At 31.7% G+C, this 23,775-nt stretch overlaps 1 protein-coding gene across 1 annotated transcript in view; it reads right to left on the bottom strand.

Moving 5' to 3' along the window:
• Window positions 1-23,775, bottom strand: part of LOC124493795 (uncharacterized) — a 132,115-nt gene that overhangs the window by 68,495 nt on the left and 39,845 nt on the right. The window lies entirely within an intron of this gene.

Here is a 23,775-nt window from a genome sequence, read left to right as displayed (position 1 = left end):
TGAATGGGGATTGTAGACAGAAAAAAATCAATGAAATCGAATGTGTTTGTTGGGTGTACCCATGCACACATGTGTGTGCAAACACATTTTGATTTGCATTGCTGATGTCGTCGTCGATGTTGTCATCGACGTCTAATGATTGTTTTTATTTCGTGGTTTTATTTGGCCGAATAAAATCGGATCGATTGATTGACTATTTGATCACCCACCACCCAGCCAAAACAGAAAGAAGAAAACCACGAAAACAATGAAACAAAAAAAAATAGAAGAATCCTGAACAACCAGATTTGAAATGTATTTTTTTCCTCTCAAAGACTAATGAACCTCTTTTTTGTTCAATGTTTTTTTCCGTTCTTGTCATCAGCTTAGATGGTGAAATGTTCGATTTGTCGGCGAAAAAAAAAACATCAATCGAATTGAATTCATACAACACCACAACCCTCGAGTTTTTATCAATTGTACGGGGTAATTTGTTTTTGCTTTGTGTTTTGCCGGAAAAAAATGATTTAAAGTATCATTGTTTCAAGTATTTCGCCGAGATACAAATAACCGAAAAAAATATTTCCATCTAAATTACCAAGGAGAAAAATGCCCGGCATGAATCGATCCAAAAAAATGATGATGATGATGACATTTGTTCAGATTCAAAATGAATGAATCAAATTAAGAAGAAATTTATTCATTTTATTTCATCGTTCAAATTGAATAGCGAATAGTTTGAAATGAAACGAAATTCAAGAAAATGGATTTTGGTTTGGTTTTTTTTTATTCTATTACCAAAAAAAAAGAAGAATTTACATCATTTTCAAATGACAATCATCATCATCATTACGGATGAAAATTGAAGAACGGACAAATTACCAGCAGCAGAAGCAAAAAAAAACATCAACATTATTCATTCGGGCAATTTATTTGATTCATTCATTCATTCAATGAATGATACAGATGATGATGGAAATGGAACCATTTTACACAACCGAACATCATATTTTTATTCGAACATTCTGTTATTTTTTTGTGTGTGTTATAAATCAAAAAAAAAGAATAAGGAAACTTTGTCTGTTGATTAGATGGTTGTTTTTTTTAAAAATTGATTAAAAATGAAAAAAATGAAGCCAGATTTTCGGAAATAAAAATTGAAAAAAAAGAAAATGGACGACAACACATATGAAATAAATTGATTTATAAATTTCAAAAGGTAGACACACAGGCCAGGTCAAATCAAGTATAGTTTTTCTTGGTCTGATTTAAGAAAATGGTAAAAAACTTTTCAATAGTAGAAAATTCCGACTTGAATATTCTTTCTTTTGAGTGCAACAAATTCCGATTCAAGGATTATCCTCCAACAATAAATTCCTCATTTTACACACACAGACACACACGAGTTATCAAACTTTTCATCATCATCATTTACACATCATCATAAGAATCTGGGATTTTTCTTCCTTAAAACTTTTTTTTTCTCAAAATCAAACTATAGTGGATTTATATCTTTTTTTATTACAAAGTAGATTGAAAACTTTTTTGCTGGAAAAAAATAAAAAACTTGAAAAAATAGTTCGTGTGGGCGTGTGTAGCATCATTCTAAAAAGTGGATAAATTATCATCATCATCAATTTGGATTTTTACAAAAAAATTTTAAATTGAAAATGAAACTTTTATTCATCGTTTCATCATACCTACAAGCAAAGATTTTTATTCTTTAATTGCATTAATTATGAAAAAAATAGAGAGATAGAAAGCAAAATCAAAAGAAAAGAAAACTTTTTCTTGTTCAATTCTTTATTTTCTTGGTCAATTCCAATGATGATGATGATCGTTATTGTAGTGTAAACTTTACTATGACACTGACTACGTATGACACGTAGTGTCATGGTTATTTTATTATTATTTTCTTGTTTGTTTATTTTTTCATTTTCTTTGTATTTAAACTGATTGTATTTCATTTGTTCAGTTGGAGTTATTTTTTATATATCAATAAAACTCTTCAATTGGTAGCAGAGCGTGGTTACGATTTAACATCAACACGTCTCTTGTTTATTGATTTATTTTTTCCCTCGTTTTTCTATCATCATTGTTTTTTCATCTTCAACAATGTCTAACAACAAAACGAAGGATGCTGATTTAGCAATGGTATTGGACCGGTTGTCTCAGGTCATCGCAACATTGGCATCAAGCCGCACGTCCACCGAAACAGATTCGAAAACAACGGAAACGTTTGTCTTTGGACAGGTGTCCAAGTATAACGGAGAAAACGTGAAAGCTTGGATCAATACGGTGAGATCGGCTTTTAAAGCGTGTGGAAAAGCTCACTTTCTCGATCATGAAATTCAACCGGCAGATCCTGAGTATGGTGAATATTGTCGATTCTATGGATTGATGATTCTCACTTTTACTCATAATACAATCGAACTAATACAGCATTGTAAGACCGTTTTTGCCATATGGTCATACATGATACGGTTCGAGAAAGACACGTTCTCTACCTCTGTTCGAAAGTTCACCGCGTTGTTGAAAACAACGTATAACGGTGGTACTCTTCGTCAGTGGATTGATACATTAACTGCCAGGTTTGAAGATCTTGATTCTGAGTGGGTTTCTCTTAATGAGATTACCCGGTGTGTGATTACCATATCGCTATTGCCTCGACCCACCTTCGACAAATTGGCTGATCGTCTAACATCACGTGATAAAATCACCATGAAAGATATCATCAATGCGTTGATGGAGGAGGATGAGAAGAATAAAGCGGCATCGACATCGAAGCGAAATGATACCGATTCATCAAAACAATCAGCCAGAGTTCTTCGTAAGAAACGACCAAAGAAATCATCATCGAATCAATCATCAAATTCAAAATGCTCATATTGTAATCGTAATGGTCACAATATCAATGATTGTCATCAGAAATACTGGGATGAAGGTCATAGAACAAGATCAACAGTGGCTTCGACCAGTAGACACAACAACAATCACAACAATCATAACAACAGCAACAACAGCAACAACAGCAACAACAGCAGCAACAATAACAACAACAATAGCAACAGTAGCGCCACCAATGTGAGTCGACAAGCAAGATCAGTGATTTTAAAGTGTTCATCACGATCAACAAATCGTAATATTTGGATTCTCGATTCTGGTTGCACATCGCATGTCACTAATGATAAATCTGTCCTTATCGACGCGGTGCCTAAAATGTTGGAATTTGAAGCTGCTGGTGGCAATCCGATTGTAACAAACGAAATTGGAAATTCTGTCATCAATCTAAATCGTGGACATAAGATACGTTTGAATAACGTAGCTTATGGTAAATTCAATTCCAATCTGCTGTCTGTTCAACAATTATTTGATGATGGCTATTCGATTAATTTTGACGGTGATTCGTCTACTCCATCTGTAACCATCCGCAAGGGTGATTTGGTTGTCAATGCTATTCGTGATTCAACAGGTCTTTGGGCCGTCATTAATCAACCTACCCACAGTATTTTCAACCTTTGGCATAATCGCCTTGGTCATCCGGGTAAAGTCATCATGGATCGTGTTCACAAGATAAATCCAGATGTGAACAACAAGCATGATAATTGTGATCACTGTTGCTCAAATAAATCAGTTGCATCATCACATAAATTACCTATGGTATACAAACACGTTGGCCTATTTGAGCTCCTACATATTGATCTGTGGGAGAGTCCAACATCATCGATCACTGGTTATAAATATGGAATGCTGATTGTCGATCATCATTCCCGATTTTGTTTTGGTATTCCATTGAAAGCCAAATCTGATGCTGCCGAAGCCATTATTGATTTCATCACACGTCGTCAGGCTCGGTATAAATGTCAGGTGCGTCAAATACGTACTGATTGTGGTCGGGAATTCGTGAACAATTGTCTCGATCAATTCTGTTCTGATAATGGTATTGAACATCAAACAACCGTGGGTTATGCTCCAGAACAGAACGGTATTGTCGAACGGATGAATCGTACAGTGTTTAGTACTGTTCGAACTTTGCTTAACTCAGCCAATCTTCCTCATCATTATTGGGTTGAGACGATGACAACAGCCATTTATCTGGTTAATATTTGGATACGTGATGATGATATTTCACCGTTCGAGAAATTCTTCAATAGAAAACCATCGTATGGTCATCTACGTAATTTTGGTTGCGTCGCATATCATCATCAGCCCAGAATCAAACGTCAATCAAAATTAGATCCTACATCCAAACGTCTCATGTTTCTTGGTTATACCAACTCACCAGCCATATATAAGTTGCTTGATCCTTCCAATAATGATATCATCGAAACTAATGATGTTAAGTTTGTTGAGAGTGAAATGTATTTTTGTGATTCTTCTTGTGTTTCATCTTCATCGCTCCAACCATCATCCGTCCAATCTTCATCATCTGATCTGAACATTTCAACAGCTTATGCTAGACCTAATCCTGTGAATAGTGAATTAAATAATAGTGATCAACAAACAAACATTGATAATTTTGTGTCTCCTGTGAATGAACAAACATTGATTAGTGATATATCATCAACATCATCAAATGTTGACAACAATCAATTTGACAGTGATTATGAACCTGATGAAGAAGATTTGTCCAGTTTCCAATCTGAAGAATCGTCCAACAATCATCATGATATTCAGCAACATCCACGTCAATCGTCACGGGAAAACAGGGGAGTTCCTCCTCTTCGTTTTGGTTACAAATGCACCAATTCTTATGTTGTTCCGCTTTCCTATGCTGAGGCTTTGAAAATGCCAGATGCTAATGAATGGCGTAATGCAATTCGTACCGAGATCAATCAACTGCAAAAATATCGTGTATTCTCCAAAGTTCCAGTTGATCATTCAAAGAAAACAATCCCAACCAAGTGGATTTTCACTCGCAAGAGATCGGGTGCTTACAAAGCTCGATTGGTTGCTTGCGGTTATCGTCAACGTTATGGTGTGGATTATCTGGATACTGCATCACCGACTCCAGATCGTAGTCTGACCAATATTGTTCTAAGTTGGGCTAAAACTTACAATTTCAAGGTTCGTCAGCTGGATATACGGACTGCCTTTCTGAATGCTAGTCTGAATGAACCGGTTTATGTCCATCCGCCGCCTGGTTTTGAGGGTGGTGGTTTACTGAAATTGGAAAAAGCGTTGTACGGATTGAAACAAAGTCCACTGGAATGGTACCGGACTATTTCTGATCATCTTATTGAAATTGGTTTCACGAAATGCATATCTGAACGATGTTTATTTAAACGTGATAATATTGTTCTTCTTTTGTACGTTGATGATATTATTGTTACTGGACCAAATGAGTCAGAAATTGATAACTTGATTAATGAATTGGATCGTAGATTCGAAATTACTGATCTTGGGAATGTTGGCGATTATCTTGGTATATCAATTACGGAATTTCCGGATCATTTTGAATTGTCACAATCTGCTTACATTAAGAAAATTCTTGATGAATTCAACATGTCAGATTGCAAGGGTTGTTTAAGTCCCATGACAACTTTATATGAAATTATTGATGGCGAAGAAATCGATAACAGCTTACCAGTTCAAAAATTGATTGGATCACTTTTATATGTGGCTAATCGAACTCGACCTGATATCTGCTTTGCAGTTAACTGGTTGTCTCGATTCATGTCTAAACCAACTGCATCGTTATTCAGAGCGTGTAAATGTGTGCTCCGTTATTTATCGAGAACGATTAACTATAAACTGGTACTGGGTCCATTGGATACTGATCTTGATTTGTTCACTGATTCAAGTTTTGGCCAAGGATCTTCACGTCATTCGACTACTGGTATTGTGGTTAAAAGTGGTCAGTCTACGCTTTTCTGGCGTAGTACAAAACAACAGAAGATTGCAACATCTAGCTGTGAAGCTGAATCGAAAGCTTTATTAGATGGTTATCGATCAATTTTGCCAATCAAAGAAATATTTGATTTCATCGGCTATCACATCAGAATTAGAATAAAGTGTGATAATCAATCAACAATTTGTATTTTCAGTGGTGGATCAATGAAGAGGTCACGATCATTCGACATCGAAATCAAAAAACTAATTGAAATTTTTAACAGTAGTGATGCTCCTGCTATTGAATATGTTGAAACCACATGTCAGCTCGCCGATATTTTAACAAAGTCATTGTCATCAAAACGCATTTTTGAAATCGTGTCTCAGCAATTTTTTAATGTGTCATAATAAACAGGGGAGAATGTAGTGTAAACTTTACTATGACACTGACTACGTATGACACGTAGTGTCATGGTTATTTTATTATTATTTTCTTGTTTGTTTATTTTTTCATTTTCTTTGTATTTAAACTGATTGTATTTCATTTGTTCAGTTGGAGTTATTTTTTATATATCAATAAAACTCTTCAGTTATTATCATTAGGGAGAAAAAAACTAGCCAGGAACAATGATCAAAATAGAACCAACAAAAAATAATGATTTCAAACTAAAAAAAAATTGAACCCAAAAGAAAAAAGAAAGAAGCGTAATCAGAGTGTGCGACCAAACAATAATCAACGAAAACACGAAGAAAAAGAAAAAGAAAAATTGATAATGAGCAAAGAAAAAAAAAGTTTGTTGAAAAAACGAAATCAACAACAAAGATGGAAAGAATGGCCACTGAGAGATAATGAAGCATAGAGAAGAGAAAAATTGGAAAAGAATCATTGAAAATTTGAAGAAAAAAATTCTCCTCATTAGAAAAATTTGTTTCGCTGTCTCTTGTTTGATTTGACTTTTGCATCAAGAAAAAAAAATTTTTCAACAAAAAATTGTGATTGTGGACACAAGTCCATTCCATTCATAACTGTGTGTGTGTGTGAATAGAATTGCTTATTAAGCTTCATTTTATTTAGTGAAAAAAAAACAAAATTTCATCGTCAAACCTAAAAATCACGATTTCTTTTTTTTGGGATAAGTTTCTTCCAAAAAACGATTATAATGGAAAAATTCTTGTGATTCGCTAGTTAGTTTGTTTATTTATTTATTCACTTTTTGTTGGTTTTTCATTAATAAATTTATCAAATGAATTTTTTCGTTTGTACTGATAATCTATAGACACCATACAGTGTTTTTATATTGTTTTTTTCTTCTTTTTTTTCTGATTGATTATTCATTTTCTGATCTTGTATGCTTTTTTTTGTATTACTATTGATTGATTCTTTCAATTGGATAGTTTTCAGTGATTTTTATTTTTTTTATTTCGTTCCTGGATGGAAATCCTGTGGTGTGTGTGTGTGAACGATGATCCAAATTGAATTGATAAAAAATTCCAGGTCAAACAACAACAGAAAAAACAGAAGAAAAAAAATCCCTTTGACGTTTTTTCTTGCTTTTTTTTTGTTTGTCGAAGCAACTACCGCACACACATACCAATCAAAGTTAAATTAACTGAATGAAATTTCCGCTGTCGTCGTCTATTTAGTGTAGTGTGTGTTTAGGGTTCACGTTTTCTTCTTCTGGTACAATCCATTCAAAAATGATACAATTTCAACCGAAAAAAAATGTTGCAGAAAAAGTTCAAAAAAAATATCTTTATCATTAATGACAAGAATTTTTCTTCGGATGAAATTCTTTCAAAAAAAAAACACAAGGAGGTTGGGTTTTAGTTTGTCGTTTTTATTTTTTGCCTTTTCCCCTTCACCACCATACCAGTACAAGAATTCAATGTTTGATTTATAATTATTATTCAAAGACACTATTCATAGCCTTTTCTTTCTTTTTCTCTCACTGCCATCCAGCCATCCATTCATTCATTCATTCCGATTCATTTCGTTTCAGTTCACATTTTTTTTTCTTTCTTTTTTTTCATTCATTCATTTGATTTCATTGAATTTCAATTTCGATTCAATTCAATTCAATTCAGTTTCACTTTTTTTCAGCACTATCCACATTCACATTGAATTGAATTCCTGTTTTTTCGAGTTATTCTTCTTCAACATCATCATCATCATCATCGTTCACCAATGAATCGGTATATGGTATCGTTTGGAATGAAAATGAATTGAAATTGAATTGAATTGCAATGAATGAATCGAATGGATGAATGAATGAATGAATGAAATCGAATCAAAATGAAATGAATTCGAGATGATTTTGACTTCGGTTTTTTCTCCAATGAAAATTGAATCATTCACATCAATCAGTTTAGAAAGAATGAATTAAAAAAAAAAATTCGAAACAAACCATTGATAATGATCTAGGGATAGGAAATTGTTGCTGGTACCGTTGCATTTTGGGGGTCCTCCGAAACAACTATAACAACAACAACATCCAACGAATGATAATCATCATCATCATTGAAAATTGAAAAATGAAATTCATCCACCGACCGCACGGTAATTCATTGAATTTTGTAGCAAAAAAAAAGTTGAAAGAAAGGAAATTTTTTTCTTTCACAATAGAAAAAAGAAATATGATGACGTTATTTAGCGTTTTTTGTCATCAATCTAGCTTGTTTGTTTGTTGAGATTGTGGAACAGTACAATCTCTGTTCCGTTTTTTCATTCATTGATTCATCCATTTGAAACGAAATACCAGATTCTGGAATCAGGATTCACAATACACGCAGAAAGAGAACGAGAATAAGCTTGAAATGACAAAAAAAAAGTTTTAAATTATTTTAAAAATGAAATGAATGTACAGAAAAAAGACCGGAACACGAATCAACAACAACAGAAACAAAAAACAAACAATGCCGGGCCAATCACGTTCATGCAATTTAGCACGTTTTTTTCTTTTTTTTCTCGGAAAAAAATGTTTTTTTGTTTGTTTCATTGTTGTTCTTGTTCCAGAATTTTCCAATTCTGCGAATCGAAACAAAAAAAAATGCCATCATCATCATAAGACCATTTTCGAGGAATGAATGAATAAATGATGCTTATTATTTTATCGTTTAACATTTGAAATTCAAAGCGTTCATTTTTCATCAATCACAAATCACAAATCAATTTATCATTAAAATTTTGATTTTCCTGTCCAAACATAGTTTCTCTATTTTTAAACCCAGTGTGGTGTGTGTTTTGGCATTGGAATCTTTTCAAAGAATGTTTTGAATTTATTGATCAAACTAAAAATAATAATAATGATAATCTATAAAGTAGTAGCCATGATTACGAGATAACCAAGAAAAAAGACTAGTTTTAGTTATTCCAGTTAATTATTTGGTTCGAATACTTGATTCCAATTAGAATTTGACAGTTCAAACCTCAAACATAATACATATTTTGATCCATAATCCTCACCAAACACTCACACACACACACATTCCAAGCTTAAATTAGTGACTTGAGTTAGCAAATTATGAATGAATGAAAAAACGAAACGATAATCCATGACATTTTTCTGCATGACGGTTAATTTATCAACATTTTTCATTAATGAAATTTTCCGTTTTTTGTTTGTTTGTCAAGAATATTTCTTTGGAAACCAAAAAAAAAAAAAAAATACATTGAATTGAAATGACATAAAAGTTTCATTCATTCAATCTCTTTCTCTTTCGTTTAATTTTAGGGAATTTTTTCCAAATGATGGTGATGATCATCATCAATTATATTGATTTTTTTTCGTTCCTGGGTTCCACAAACAACCAGCAAAAAAGAAACACCACAGGAATGGCCATGATGATGGCGATTTATAATAATGATGATTCAAAGAATCAAAGGAAAAAAAATTCCCAGGAAATATAATAAAAAGAAAAAATGAAAAAAAATTTGTCAACGAAAAAAAAGAAAGAAAATCCTGCCTAATATTTTTCCCCTTGATCATCGAACGATCATTAAGACCCAAAAACGATGATGATGACAATCAAGGAATCGTTTCGATTATTATTATTTTTTTTGGAAATGACCGAAAATGAAATTTTCAGGGAACAAGAAAAACAACAAGAATTTGGTGGAACGAATCGAGCTAAATGAAAAAAATATGAAAAAACCGGATATATATCGGGTATATTGGGGCTAACGATTTTCATCGACAACATCATTAGTCTTTCTCAAGTCAAGGGTCTCTCTCTCTCTCTCTCTTGCGAATATTTTTTTTCTTTCCACCAGACCGGCTTGACCATGGATAACCAACCGGTAATATCTATCTATACCGCGATTAGATTTAGATTTAATTTTCCAAGCTCACAAACATCAATTTATTTTTATTCTCAAATCGATGGTTGGATGGATGGATGGATCCATCGTTTTCATTATTTTCTGGTTTCGTTGCCTCAATTTTTCTTTTTCTTTCTCTTAAATGTGTAATGGTCCATTAGCGTTTTCGCTTTTTGGATCACTATTTTCATTCATTCGCTTTTTTCGGTATCGATATTATGTGTGTGTGTGTGTGTATGTATGCGTTATGTTGAGATTTTTTCGTCAACAAAATCAAAAGTAAAATCAAGATCGTCTGGAATAAATGGATCAGCAAACACAAGCACAAGACAACGCAACGACGAATCTGGAATAAAATCAAGAAGAGAAAAAAACCGTTGGGCGTGATTTTACAGGATGCCGAAGATCATTCAACCATCATCATCATGTACATGTGTGAACAGTTTCAGTTGTTGTTAGTAAACGTGTGTGTGTGTTTGATAACGTCAATAAATAAGGGCGTAAATAAATTTTTCAATTGCGAAAATTTTCTACATTTAAACTTCCAAACCAAGGAAGAATTCATTGCTAAATGGATTGAAATTTTTTCTGGAAAGGGGAAAAAGCAAATAATGAAATGAAATGACTGACAACATCATGGGACACGATCAAACAACACGTTCCACAACATTCACTGATGATGATGATGATTTTCCATGTATGTGTGTGCCGGGTATTACTACAACACCACACGATTGCTGAATGTGATGTTTGGTGTTGTTGTTGATGTCAAGATATGGTGATAGTGAATAATGAACAGTTCAGAAATCGAAACCGGCTATCAAAGTTTTCTATGTTTTAAGAAGACGCCTTGTGTGTGTTCAATTAATCAAAGTGAAATGAAATGAAACCGGTAGAAGTAGATGGGGAGAATGATTGAAAAAAAAGGTTGACATACGGGCGATAAAAAATAATGCGGAAAATGTGTAAAATGCACACACCGACACACACGTTTGCTGTCAAATTTTTTTTCTGGATCGTCTGCTGTTTGGTACAAACGTGAAAGAAGAAGAAAAAGAAGAATGTGCACCATATCAAATACAGTAAAATTTCAAGCATCATCGTCATTAACACCTATGATGCTGGTTTGTTTGTTGAGAGAATGAACAAAATTGAATTTCTGAAAAATGAAATAAAAATCGTAGTCATACTGTAGCCGGTTTACATTTTCTCTGGTTTTTTTTTGGTACACCATCATCATCAAGAGATGTGTGTGAGGTTTGGTGTAAACTTTTCTCAGCATTTCAGAATTGCTTTTTGAATAATTATTACTCAAGAACGATGATGATCATGATGATGATGATGATGATGATCGTCGTTGTTGTCATTCAACACGGGAATGATAAATGAATATAAACCATGTCTACAATGATCAAATAAACAATTGTGAACCATTTCCTTTAGGACAGCAGTTCGACCACAATCCTCATATGTACAACAAAGACTTGGGATTCTCAATATATGAATCGAGTATATTGGATTCCATCCAAAAAGGTTCTTCTTTCATCATCAACATTTTTTTTCATATTCAATTCCCGGTTTCTATGGATATCTAGAATGATCATCATATATACATTGTAATAATTATAATGATCATCATCAGAATTGAATTGAATTGTAATAATCAAAATAATCAGAATCAGATTAATTCAATATGAATGTAGAGAGAATGGAGACGAATCATTATTCAACAACAATAAGAAAAAATGAAACATAAGATCATGTTGAAAGCATCAAGTTTTGTTGTTGTTGTTATGCCACACCATGGTGATCATCGTCATATTCAAGTTTCGATTTTTTTTTATTTGTGTTCATCAATGAATGATGATGATGATAATGACCATTTCCATTAAGAGAATTTTTTTCGGATTTCGGATGAAGAAATAGTGAGTAAAGAAATTCATAAAATCAATTGAATGAATGAATAAAATTAAGAAAAAAAAAGTTAGCATGTGTATTTGGAAAAGTCGAGAAGAGAAAAAGGATTTATATGGACGGAAGTAACAATGGACGTCAGGGAAACCGGAAACAAAACAAATGATGATGATGGAAAATCAATTCACATTTTACATTTGAGAATCAAATAAAAGAAGAGGATACTGCGAATGGCTGGTAATCATTCTCAGCTTCAGTAGCATGGCAATTGAAAATTTTCAAATTTTCAAAATATGAACAACTGTGGTGTGATGTGTGTGGTCAGTAGATGATGATGAAGGAAAGAAAAACCGAATAAAAATACACAGAGAAATTTTTCATTTTGAATCATCATCAATCGATATTATCATCATCATTATGAATCGAAATGAAAAAAAAATTGTTCCAAATGGAAAGAATCGGATAATCGTAAGAAAAGCATCAGCAGTGAGAAAAAAATTTTCCGAACAAAAAAACTAAGAAACGAAGAAACAAATCAAGAAAAGGAAACGGAAATGTCTTCCGGACTTGATCATTTTCAACACACACACACAAACACACTCGGTTTCTTCTATTTTCTCAATTTTCATTCCTTTTCATTCTTTGATTCATTTCATTTAATCATTTTGAATGATATTTTTACTCATTTGATTTGATTTTCATTATTGCTACTAGTTTAGTAGTTTCAGTGAGAATTAAGAGATTCGGTGTAAATAAATAAATAGAGAAATTGGAATCCACATAGATTTATCAGATAATGATTCTATTTTTTTCGCTCTTTCTCCAATTCTTAGCGTCATTTATTTTAATGATGATTAAATACCCACGAATTTCATTGATGATGATAATGATTATTATGATTATTGGCGATGATGGTGATGAGCTTCATTGCTCACCATCATTCAAATGCATAGAAACAACAACGACAACAACAACAACAACAACAAATGTCAGAAATGCAAAAACACATTTGCCAGTTGATGATGATGATAATATGGCTATTGCCGAAAAAAATAGCGGCAAATAATGATGATGAAGATTTGGCAACAATTCATGAAGAGTTCTTGGAGACAATTTTTTTTGTGAAACCGGAATAACTTTTCTCTCTATTTTCGATCATCATCATCATCATCGGTCATCAATGACAAAAAAAAATTGATGATAAAAATTAATGAATATTATTATGAATGCGAACAGCAAGGGAGGAAGAAAGAAAGAAAAAAAATCGATAATCAAATTAAAATGAAATAAATTCCGATTAATCAATTTGATTAATCGGAATTTTTTTTTCGTTTTTTTCCATTTCATTGGATCTCTGGGTAATTAGTGACAGAAAAAAAAACATTTACGGTAAATGATTTTGCACTGCTGCTGCTGCGACAACAGCAAAATAAAAAAGCCGAAATTAGATAAATTTTCACTTGACAGAGAGAAAAAAAAGGTCACACACCTTGTCATCATCGTTGAATTTTTGCAAATAAAAAAAAAATCTATACATGAAATTCACATTCGGCAGGTCGATAATATGAATTCATCATCACTTTCAAAACAAAAATATTATTATTATTGATAATGATAAATAGTAATCATCATCATCATCATCAATAATCATAAAATTCAAAAAAAACTCATAATTTATAAATCTGTTTCATTGTTTCAAAAATAAAAAAAAATTGAGGGAAAAAATTTCTCTGCAAGTGTACTATTTGGCACAACCAATCTCTATGATTATATTTATGAAACACACATACACACAAAGAAATCAGATCGGGAATTATTATTAGCATGTCACGCTTATATAAAATCCACTAATTATAATCATCAAAATCATCATTGAAATTACCAAATTGCGAAATAAACAGAAAAAAATGTAAATATTTCACAATGTTTTTTTTTTATTTCTAAATCATTTGTTCTGTTGTTGTTGTTGTTGTTTGTTTGTTTGTTTGATTTTCATATTGGCCAAAAGTAAATAAATAAATTTTTTACGGCTAATCTAACAAATACAATTAACCATCACATCGATGTTGATGATGATGATGATGATAATGCGGTGTGATTAGATGGTTCTGGTGTTTTGAATTCAAGTTTGATTCTTCTCTTGTGGTGGTGGTTAATTTGTTGTTGTTGTCGTTGAATTTAAAGGGCCTCAAAGTTTGGATCATTCAACGATAACGTAACAATCAATCAAGTTACCAAAAAAAAGAATGATTCTAATTTTGTTTTTCAATTTTCGATTGATTGATTAAAAAATTTTTTTTTCAAATTTTTTTCATTTTTGTAGATTCATTTTCCACTTGGTTTCGTTCGAACTATTCGATTTTATTGTGTGCAACAAGATAATTTATCATTTTTATTTTGAAACAAAATAAAAATTTTCTCGACAAAAAAGCCAACGATGACGATGATGATGATGATGATGATGATGGTGGTGGTGGCCAAATATTAGTAGTTTTCTACGAAGTAAAAAAAATGAGCAAACAAACGGAGAAGGAAACAAAACTTCCATTATTGGCCATTAATTTAATGTTTCCCCTCTTTTTCTTTATTTCTCTCTCCATTCGATTCTAATTCAACCGAATTTTTTTTCAACATTTTAACCGCTACTTTTACTCATACACACACATACACAAATTAATAATGATTCTTCGATGATGATGATGATGATGATGATTGAGAATAATAAATCACTTTTCATCATCATTAACATCATTGTATGTGGGTGGATGGATGGCAGCTACCGTATATCTTTCGCATGAAAATGAATGAGCGAAAAAACAAAAGGAGAAAACTTTATCGAAATTTCAACAAAGAAAAAAAAAAACAAAATTAATTGCTCATATATCATCAATGGCCCTGGCAGCAGTCATTTTCACTCTCGCGCGACACGATATTTGGATTCAAATCTAGTGTAGAGTCCGGTAACAATTTCAAGTCCATCCATCAGACAGACGAGAATGGATACATTTTGGATTATCACACATTACATCACTACTACGTTAATAAAGATCTCGTCCATCTTCGTCGTCTACCGCCGCCGCCGCCTGCTCGCCCACACCAAAAAAATACCGACAACAATATTATTCATTCTAAAAGTCAACTTTTCAAACTCAAATTTTGTCCGTTTTTCTTTTCCTTCATTCAAAATGACGAGGAACGAAAAAAAAAACCGGTAAGCAAAGCAAAAACAAAGTTTCAAGTGGCTTATTTGTACTCGAAAATAGAAATAGAAACAGAAAACAACAGAATGAAACAACAAACACACACATATTTAGATAGTGAAAAATATTCACTTTTTCACTAGTTGTCATAGTGGATAGATCCAATGACATGCAACAACGTGTGTAAATGGAAAATGGAAAAAGAATCCAAATAGATGGATAACAACAACGACGGCAAGATTGATGATGATGATTTTATTTTTCTTTTTATAACCGCTCTGCTTCAAATTCCAACGTTTTTGTCTGCTCGTGGGACATTTTTTCTCCATTTTTGAAACGAAAAAAACTTTTTTCCATGTCGGTGTTTGGTTGGTTTCGTGTTTTTAATGCCTTGATCATCATGATCATCATGATGGCTTGTTAATTAATTAATGATCAAGTGGATTAAAGTAAAATGACATGTAACGAATGGGAACCGCCCATCATCATCATTATTATTATTATCAATGACATATCAAAATGAAAGGAAAAAGATCGATTACTTCCAATTATTATTTTTTTGTCTCTTGCTCAATCATAGATATGGAATATTTTCAAGTTTTGATTCCATAGGGTACAATTTTGAACTTTTTTTCACAAGAAAAAAAAATTGAAACTTTTTGTTTTCGTTGATACATACATAGACAACGTTTCTGAACTTGGTAACAATGTATGATGTTCTTGGTTCACACACGATTCAATTTGATAAAAAGAAAAATAAACTTTCAGTGTTAAAAAGGCGAGAAAGAGAAAAGAAAATAATAATTATAAACTCTCCCACAAATCGACAATATGATTGAAGAGGTCATACACACATACATTTTTTCTGGAACGACTTCTTCACAATCATCAATTCTTGGGGATCATGAAAGTTTCAATCATTGAAAATTGAATTCTGACTATGTATATGTGTGTGTGTGTGTGTGTGTGTGTGTGTGTGTGTGTGAGTGTGTGTGCAAGTGCCCTATTGATTCATTTTCTCTTTCTCGTTGTTCGGTAAATATTCAATCATCAAATCACTCATCATCATCATCATATGATACACTTGAGATGCCTTTGCCACATTAGACCATCAGAGAAAATTTAATCACAAAACCAACTATATATGCATGTATGTGTATCAAATGTGTAAAGTTGAATAAATAAATATGAGCCAAAATTGAATGACTTTATTATTATTACAGAGAACAACGACAACAACAAGAAAATGATTGATTCATTTCGTTCATTTTGTATGACCAACAATCCACATACAACTCATTCAATCATTAGTAATAAGTAATTGTGTGTGCATGTATGGTCATCATTCATATTCAATCGATCAATATCATTGTTTGAATGAATGGAAAAGATCAACACACATCACACATCTGTCCCAGATAGTGAGAAATGAAATTCCAAATTCCAAAGAATCTTAATGTCAATAATAATAATGATGATGATGATGATGATGCTTTAATGAATTTGAGTTGATTTTTTGTTTATCATTCGATTCAATTCAATTCAATTCACGGGAAAAACTCTTTCATTTCATCATTATTTATTTGTTTCGTTTTTTGAAAGTGGTGAACCACTTTTCGGATCCCTTGGCCACAAAACATTCGCCATCATCATCACAATCGATTGGACACTTGAAATTTATTCATTCATTCATTCAATCAAACAAAAACGACAACAACAACAACAACACAATTGTGAAATCAAGTGAAGAAGAAGATGCGGCAGCCAATTTTGAATCGAATTTTGTATTGTTGTTTGAATAAAATAGCCAGCCCAGACCATTGGATGAGGGATATTTAAATGTAAATCGAGTCGATAATAATAATAAAAATATTTTCTTTCACTTCAAAATGACGATACATTACATAAAGCATTTTCAATAAACGAAAAAAAGAAAATTATCAATTATTGATATTGATTCAAAAGAAAAAAATCAATTTCTTCCTTATTCTCACACCACCAACATAAACAACAACAGAAAACTTTGTCCACATAAAATGAATCAATTCGATGAGATAGACCAAACACACACACGCGAAATACAGTTACATAACATGCAATTGTAATGATGTAAGGAAAAAGAGAAAAGAAATTGAAATAATAACCCAGATATGGAACTAAGGCAAATGTGTTTCCTTCTTACACAAAACGAATCGGTTTTTTCATTTTTTTTATTAGAATTGATTTACATTTTGAACTCGATAACCTGTTGTTATGATGATGATGATGGAAAAACAAGATCGAATCTTGACAAAAGAAAAAACAGATTTGATATGAACAAAACAGAGAAAAAAAATTCGTTTTGTTCACACACAAACACACGGTGGATACAAATATTGAAATTAATATCGAATTGGATTCCATTCTATTTTTTTCTTCTTCTTGGTGGAAATTGCAATTTCCATATATTTACCATGATGATGGTCATCATCATCAACATTGTCCATGTGTGTGTGTGTGTGCTATAGATATGGTTCAAACACACAAACACACACAATTGGACATTGATAATTTTGCTTAAAAACTACGATGATGATAAAAATATCAAATCATCATCCCAAAACCTATAATTTGGGCACCAAATGTCTTCATTTTTTTCATCTTTTTTTGTACAAAATTTGTGATGTGGTTTTTTTCATTATTGTTTGCCATTATGTTTTCTTCACAATTCATTCTTTTATTCCATCGAAGATAATAATGAAAACTAATCGTAATTTGGATCCATCGGATGGGTCACATGCGCGCACGCCCACACACCGGTCAATTGAAATATCATTCTTTATTCTATCCATCATCATCAACATTGTGATCATCACCACTATAATTTTTGAAATAAATGGCTACCACCATCATCATCGTGGGGTAGAAAAAAAAGTTTTCTTCAATCCATCATAGATCCGGCCGTAAAAAAAAAATTTATGAACATAACAATTTGAAAATTACCGGCTTCGGAACCTTATGATTTGGATGGTCTGGATTGCTGAAAACTGGTAGCATTAGCCTACCAACGAATTCAAGTGAAAGATTTATTTTACAAAAACAAAATAAATACCCGGTAATTTTTTTTTTTTTTTTTTGGTCGGATTTTTCTTCAATGTTATTCGTAATATAAACACATATCCCACAAAATCAATTGAGCACGAAAAAAATAATCGAAAAAAAAAGAACTTACATATACACCCACAGTAAACGCAAGCAAACGCAGAGATAGTGAATGAATCCAGAACACAAACAAAGAAAATCGATCACCTACCTAAAAAATTCAAGATAAAAAAATGAGCAATTAGTACAAAAAAGATAATTTTATCAACATAAAAAAAACAAGAAAATTTACTATGTATCACCAAAAAAAAGCAAAAAACAAGATTAATGGAACACCATTAAAATGATAATGAAATTACTTAATTCACTAAGCTTACTGCTACTACCACACATTTTTAAAAACAAACACAATCACGAAAATGGATTTGAAATTTGTAGATTTCATCGGTTTTAAATCACGAGAAAAAAATAATATCACCAAATTGAACGCAGGCCGGTAATGTTGTTGTTGATCTTGTAGAAAACAACCATTTCTTCTTCAATTATGATATACCGTATTTGTTTTTCAAACATCCATTTTCTTTAAGAAAGAAAAAAAAGTGCAGCTTATCGATCATCTCCCATTCTCTCTCTCTCTATCTCATCATTTGAAGAAATTATCATCATTAATATTTCTCTGGAGAAGATCAAATTATCATCATCATTACATCACACACACACACACATTTGTTTGTTTGTTTGCACATAACCATAAATGGCAAATACATTGATGTTTAGCAAAAAAAAAACCAACTAGAAAACTACAACAATCTTGTCAAGAAGAAAGAAAAATATGGATTGAAACATTTTATTTTATTTTATTTTTTCATTTTGCAATGATCATCATGATGATGACGATAATGAAGATGAAGGAAGCCATTAATATATTATATTTATATTGAACTAAAGATTTTTTTTTACATTTGAAATTGACAATTCTTTTTCGTAAATCTTAATTGGATCTCGAAACCCGGTCGGTCATTGAATCTTTTATTTTTTTTCACGAATAAAAATTAAAAAGTTTTCCATCACACCCGATTCTTTATATTTATAAAAGCAGATGTTTTTCCCTTTTGATGAATCATTTCAATTCAGGCAGCTGTCGATTAGATTCATCCACCCACCTTCAAATAAAACACATCACCTATCATACAATGGTTGATTTGGAACCAAAGAAAAAAATGTAACGTAAATGGAGCACATTACCGGCACCCGGGTATACGAATGAAACAAAAAAAAAGATGAGCCCATAATCATCATCATCATCATTATTATGATCATAACAGTGTAGTAACTTTTTTGATTTTTCTTCTTCGTTCGTATTTTTTCTCGTCATTTTCAACTATTACTACACAACTTGACGATCATCATCATCATCACTTAATGATAATGATAATGATGATGGCATCTAGCCATAAAGAACAAAAAAAACGCTAAAAAATTCTACACTCACAAACACCCGGCATCTTTTAGAATTTTTCAAAGTTTCATTTCATTTTTTTAAAACCTATAAATTTCTCAATAGCTTTATGCAATGTAATTTGATTTTTCATTGGGTAAAAGAAAGGCGAAAGAAAAAACTTTGTTTTTGGCACATTTTGTCACCAAAAAAAAAGAGAAAATAAAAACACTTTGGTGAGAAACAAAAGAAAAAAACAAACATTTTCCACATAGTTAAGTTTTCTATTTTTTTCACCGTTTCTGGTTTCCGGTTGTTGTTTCCGTAGTGAAAAAAAGAAGAAAAATCATTCATTTTTCAGTATCCTTTTCCGGTGGATTAAACGATATGAAGGACAAAATTTTAAAGGTCATATCATCATCATCACCATCACCATTTTTCTGGTTGTATCAATTTCATTGCCATTGCACAAAAACAATGCAAAGCTGAGCATAGACGATTGTTTCAGAATCAAATTTCATCTTTGGATTATTATTCGGAATAAAATTTAATGTCCAAATGACTCATTCCGGTTATTATTATATAATGGCGTTATGCCGAAAAAAGTGAAAAACGTCACTGCAAATTTCAATTGTAGTGTGTGTGTGTGTGTGAATGACGATCAAAATCAAACAACAACAACAATAAAAAAAGAAAACAAAACAAAATAGAAAACAATAATAATAAAATTTTATTGAAAAAAAGCAAAATGAATCTGGCAAACAAAAAAAAACTAAAAAACCAGAATCATAGATAAATCACACAAACACAACAGAAAAACGCCCCAAACTAACCAACCAACCAGTCAGCGAACGAACCACGCCACGCTAGGGCATAAAAAAATTTCACATTCAAATCATTCATTCGATTGGAACATGAAATCATAAATCGTCTGACTTTTTTCATGATTCCATTATCATTATTATAATTTCCAGTGTTTCATCAACAACAGCAGCAGAAAAAAACATTGAAAAAAATAAAATCTAATGAATTTGATCAAGAAGGGATCCACAGGAAAAATCAAAAAATTTTTTTGTTTTCAATTCTTTATCGGATGATTATGATATGATCCCCAAAGGAATAGAGTGGAGAGGAGAGATGTCCATTGTTTTTTTATTTTATTTCATTTTTATGTGGATGTTTGGATCCAAGTATTGAATCTGGTTTCAATTTTCCCATTCAATAGGTAGCAGCACATGCATGTGTCATCATCATTTTTTGATATTTTGTTGAATTCATCATCATCAGTTATGATTATTTCCTGTATCTTTTTTCATGGTGGACAATAATTTCCATGAATGATGATGATGATGATGGTCATTATTTTATGATATTTATTTAGTATTCCTGAATCGTTTGTCGTTGTTTTCATTATTATTTTTCTGGATCACTTCTTTGTTATAATTATTTTTTTTTGTTTCGGTTATTCAGAAGCATACAAAAGTTTATAATGAAAATTTCCATTTCTCTCTCTCTATTTCGCCGTGTTTGTCGTTGAAGCTTGAAGACACGTGTGCGCGAGAGCATTTGACGATGATGATGAAAACGTGCTTCAATTTACTACCGGCTACTAGAATTGTTCTTCTTTACACATTATTGCATCTTTTTTTGCTATTCCCGCGATGGTCGACCGGTTTTTTTTCACTTCTTTCACGTTTTGGATCGGTCCATTTTCGTAAATAGTTTGTCTTTTTTCATTTCAAGTCTATCAAGTACGGTAGTTACAAATGGAACCGAATCAAATTCATTACATTACACTTGTATATAAACTACACTTAAAAAACCCGGCAACAGCAACAAAAATAATTCCAAATAAATAGCGGTCACGTCATTTACGGACGAATAACTTTGTATTTATTTCCTATTATTATACCAACAACAACAACAACATTAATACCATGAAATAGGATGAAAAAAAAATCTAAAGATAATTTCCTAGGTCTGATTGTAGATAATAATAAATGAAGATGATGATGATGATGATGATAGTGAAGATAATTGTCCGGATAAAATTCGGTAATTATCTTCTGTATTTGTGTTTCGTTTCGGGTACAAAATACGAATTTCAGGATATTACCAGCAAAAGAAAAAGAAAAAACTAAATAAATAAAAAGAATTTTTTTTTTTTTTGGTTTTAATTATATACAAACGTGTGTGTGTGTGTGTGTGCATGTGTTTCGGTAGAAACCGGCTTTCAAATATTTTTTTTTTGTTTTGTTTCAAGTATGGTAATTCTTTTCTATCTATCTCAATTCTTGGTAATTGTAATTGGTAATAATGCACACACTGATACACACATATACAGACACAAATAGGTTATATAAAAACACCGCCAACAACAACAATTCAGTTGGAATCTGGTTAGCAAAAACATTATATACCTCGTCGAATGGAGAATGTTGTAAATACAAATGTGGTAGAATAGAATGAACGGAAAAAAATTATTTATTTCTCATGAGACTTTTTTCCGTTGTTCCAATGTTGTTTGGTTTCCATGTTTCAACTTGACTAACAATATTGAATCACAAGTTGAAAGTAATACACAAACACACACAACAACAATCTCACAAGATATCACACTCAATGATGATGATGATGATGATGATGATGATGATTAGATATCATTGTTATTTGTAAGAATGAAAATTCTGAAACAAACAAACAATAACCGACAACATATCCACCATCGAACAACAACATATTAGCAGAATGGTAAGAGAAAAAATAATAGAATCATCAAATAATAACCAAACAAAAACACAAATGAAAGACAAAATTGGAGTATCATTCACTTTTTCTACTTCTGATACAATGGAATAATTTTTTTCCATATATTTGTGCCGGCAACAAATATAGATATTATTCTTATCATCTATGGAATAACATTATTTGAAATTTGGAGTGGGCAAAACAGAAAAAAATGCAGATATTCTGGTTCTGGATTATTGGCATGTATGATATTAATATTAACAATTTTCGATTTTCATTTTGTTCATCTTATCTTATCATATTAACGTATTTGTTGGATTCTTTATCGTCGTTGTTGCTGTTGTAAGAAGCCTTGTAGTGCAATTCTTGATTCAATTTAGAAATGTTAAATGTGAAAAAGCAAAAAAAAATGAAAAATATTTTTCATGGTGGTGGTTAACTATTAATAACTATGTAGCCATCTTTTTTTCTTCACAAACACACACAGACACATTCAGCGATAATATAGCCATTATTATCAGCATCAAAAATGTTTCAAGAAAAAGAGATGCAGAATCTCATCAAAGATGATTATGATGATCACCAAACGATGATGGCCATTATATGATGTCTAGAATTTTCATTTTCATTTTTTTGTTATTCACTATTGGCTAAAAGAATTGCATAAATTGTACAAGATAGAATGAATGAAGAAATTGTATCGACACACACACACCGATTAGGCCATGTGACAGCGTATATTTCCCGAGAAAATGGCCAATGAAAATGATGACGATGGTGATCATTATTGGTTATTATCATCATGATGATGATTATTAGTTAGACTATGGAGTGATGTTATTGTCGAAAAAAACAAGGGCCTCATCATCATGGACATGGAACTATGTAGTGAGTGATTTTTTTTCTATGGCCGATTTATATTAACTTGTGAATTTTATTTTTTCTTTCTAATGGGTGGAATGGATCTTTTGGATCAATGACAAACACGATTTTTCTTTTCCATTCAATTGTGATTCCAAATGGATATTTGTTTTGATGTAACAACATCTCACATTCAACACCAAATGATTATTAACGAAATAATGATGTTCAATAATGATGTTGATTATCATCATAATAATCAACTGGACCAAACTATAGCTATCATCTAGCCATCAAATCAATGATTATTAAAAAATTTCTACAAACAAGAAAAAAAAGAGAATAAAATTCCGGAAAAAAAGTTCCAATCAAAAACATAGAACAAATAACCGGGTCATTTGGGA

Source organism: Dermatophagoides farinae, chromosome 6 (assembly GCF_024713945.1).
Source record: "Dermatophagoides farinae isolate YC_2012a chromosome 6, ASM2471394v1, whole genome shotgun sequence".
NCBI lineage: Eukaryota > Metazoa > Arthropoda > Arachnida > Sarcoptiformes > Pyroglyphidae > Dermatophagoides > Dermatophagoides farinae.
This window is presented reverse-complemented; position numbering and strand designations above follow the sequence as displayed.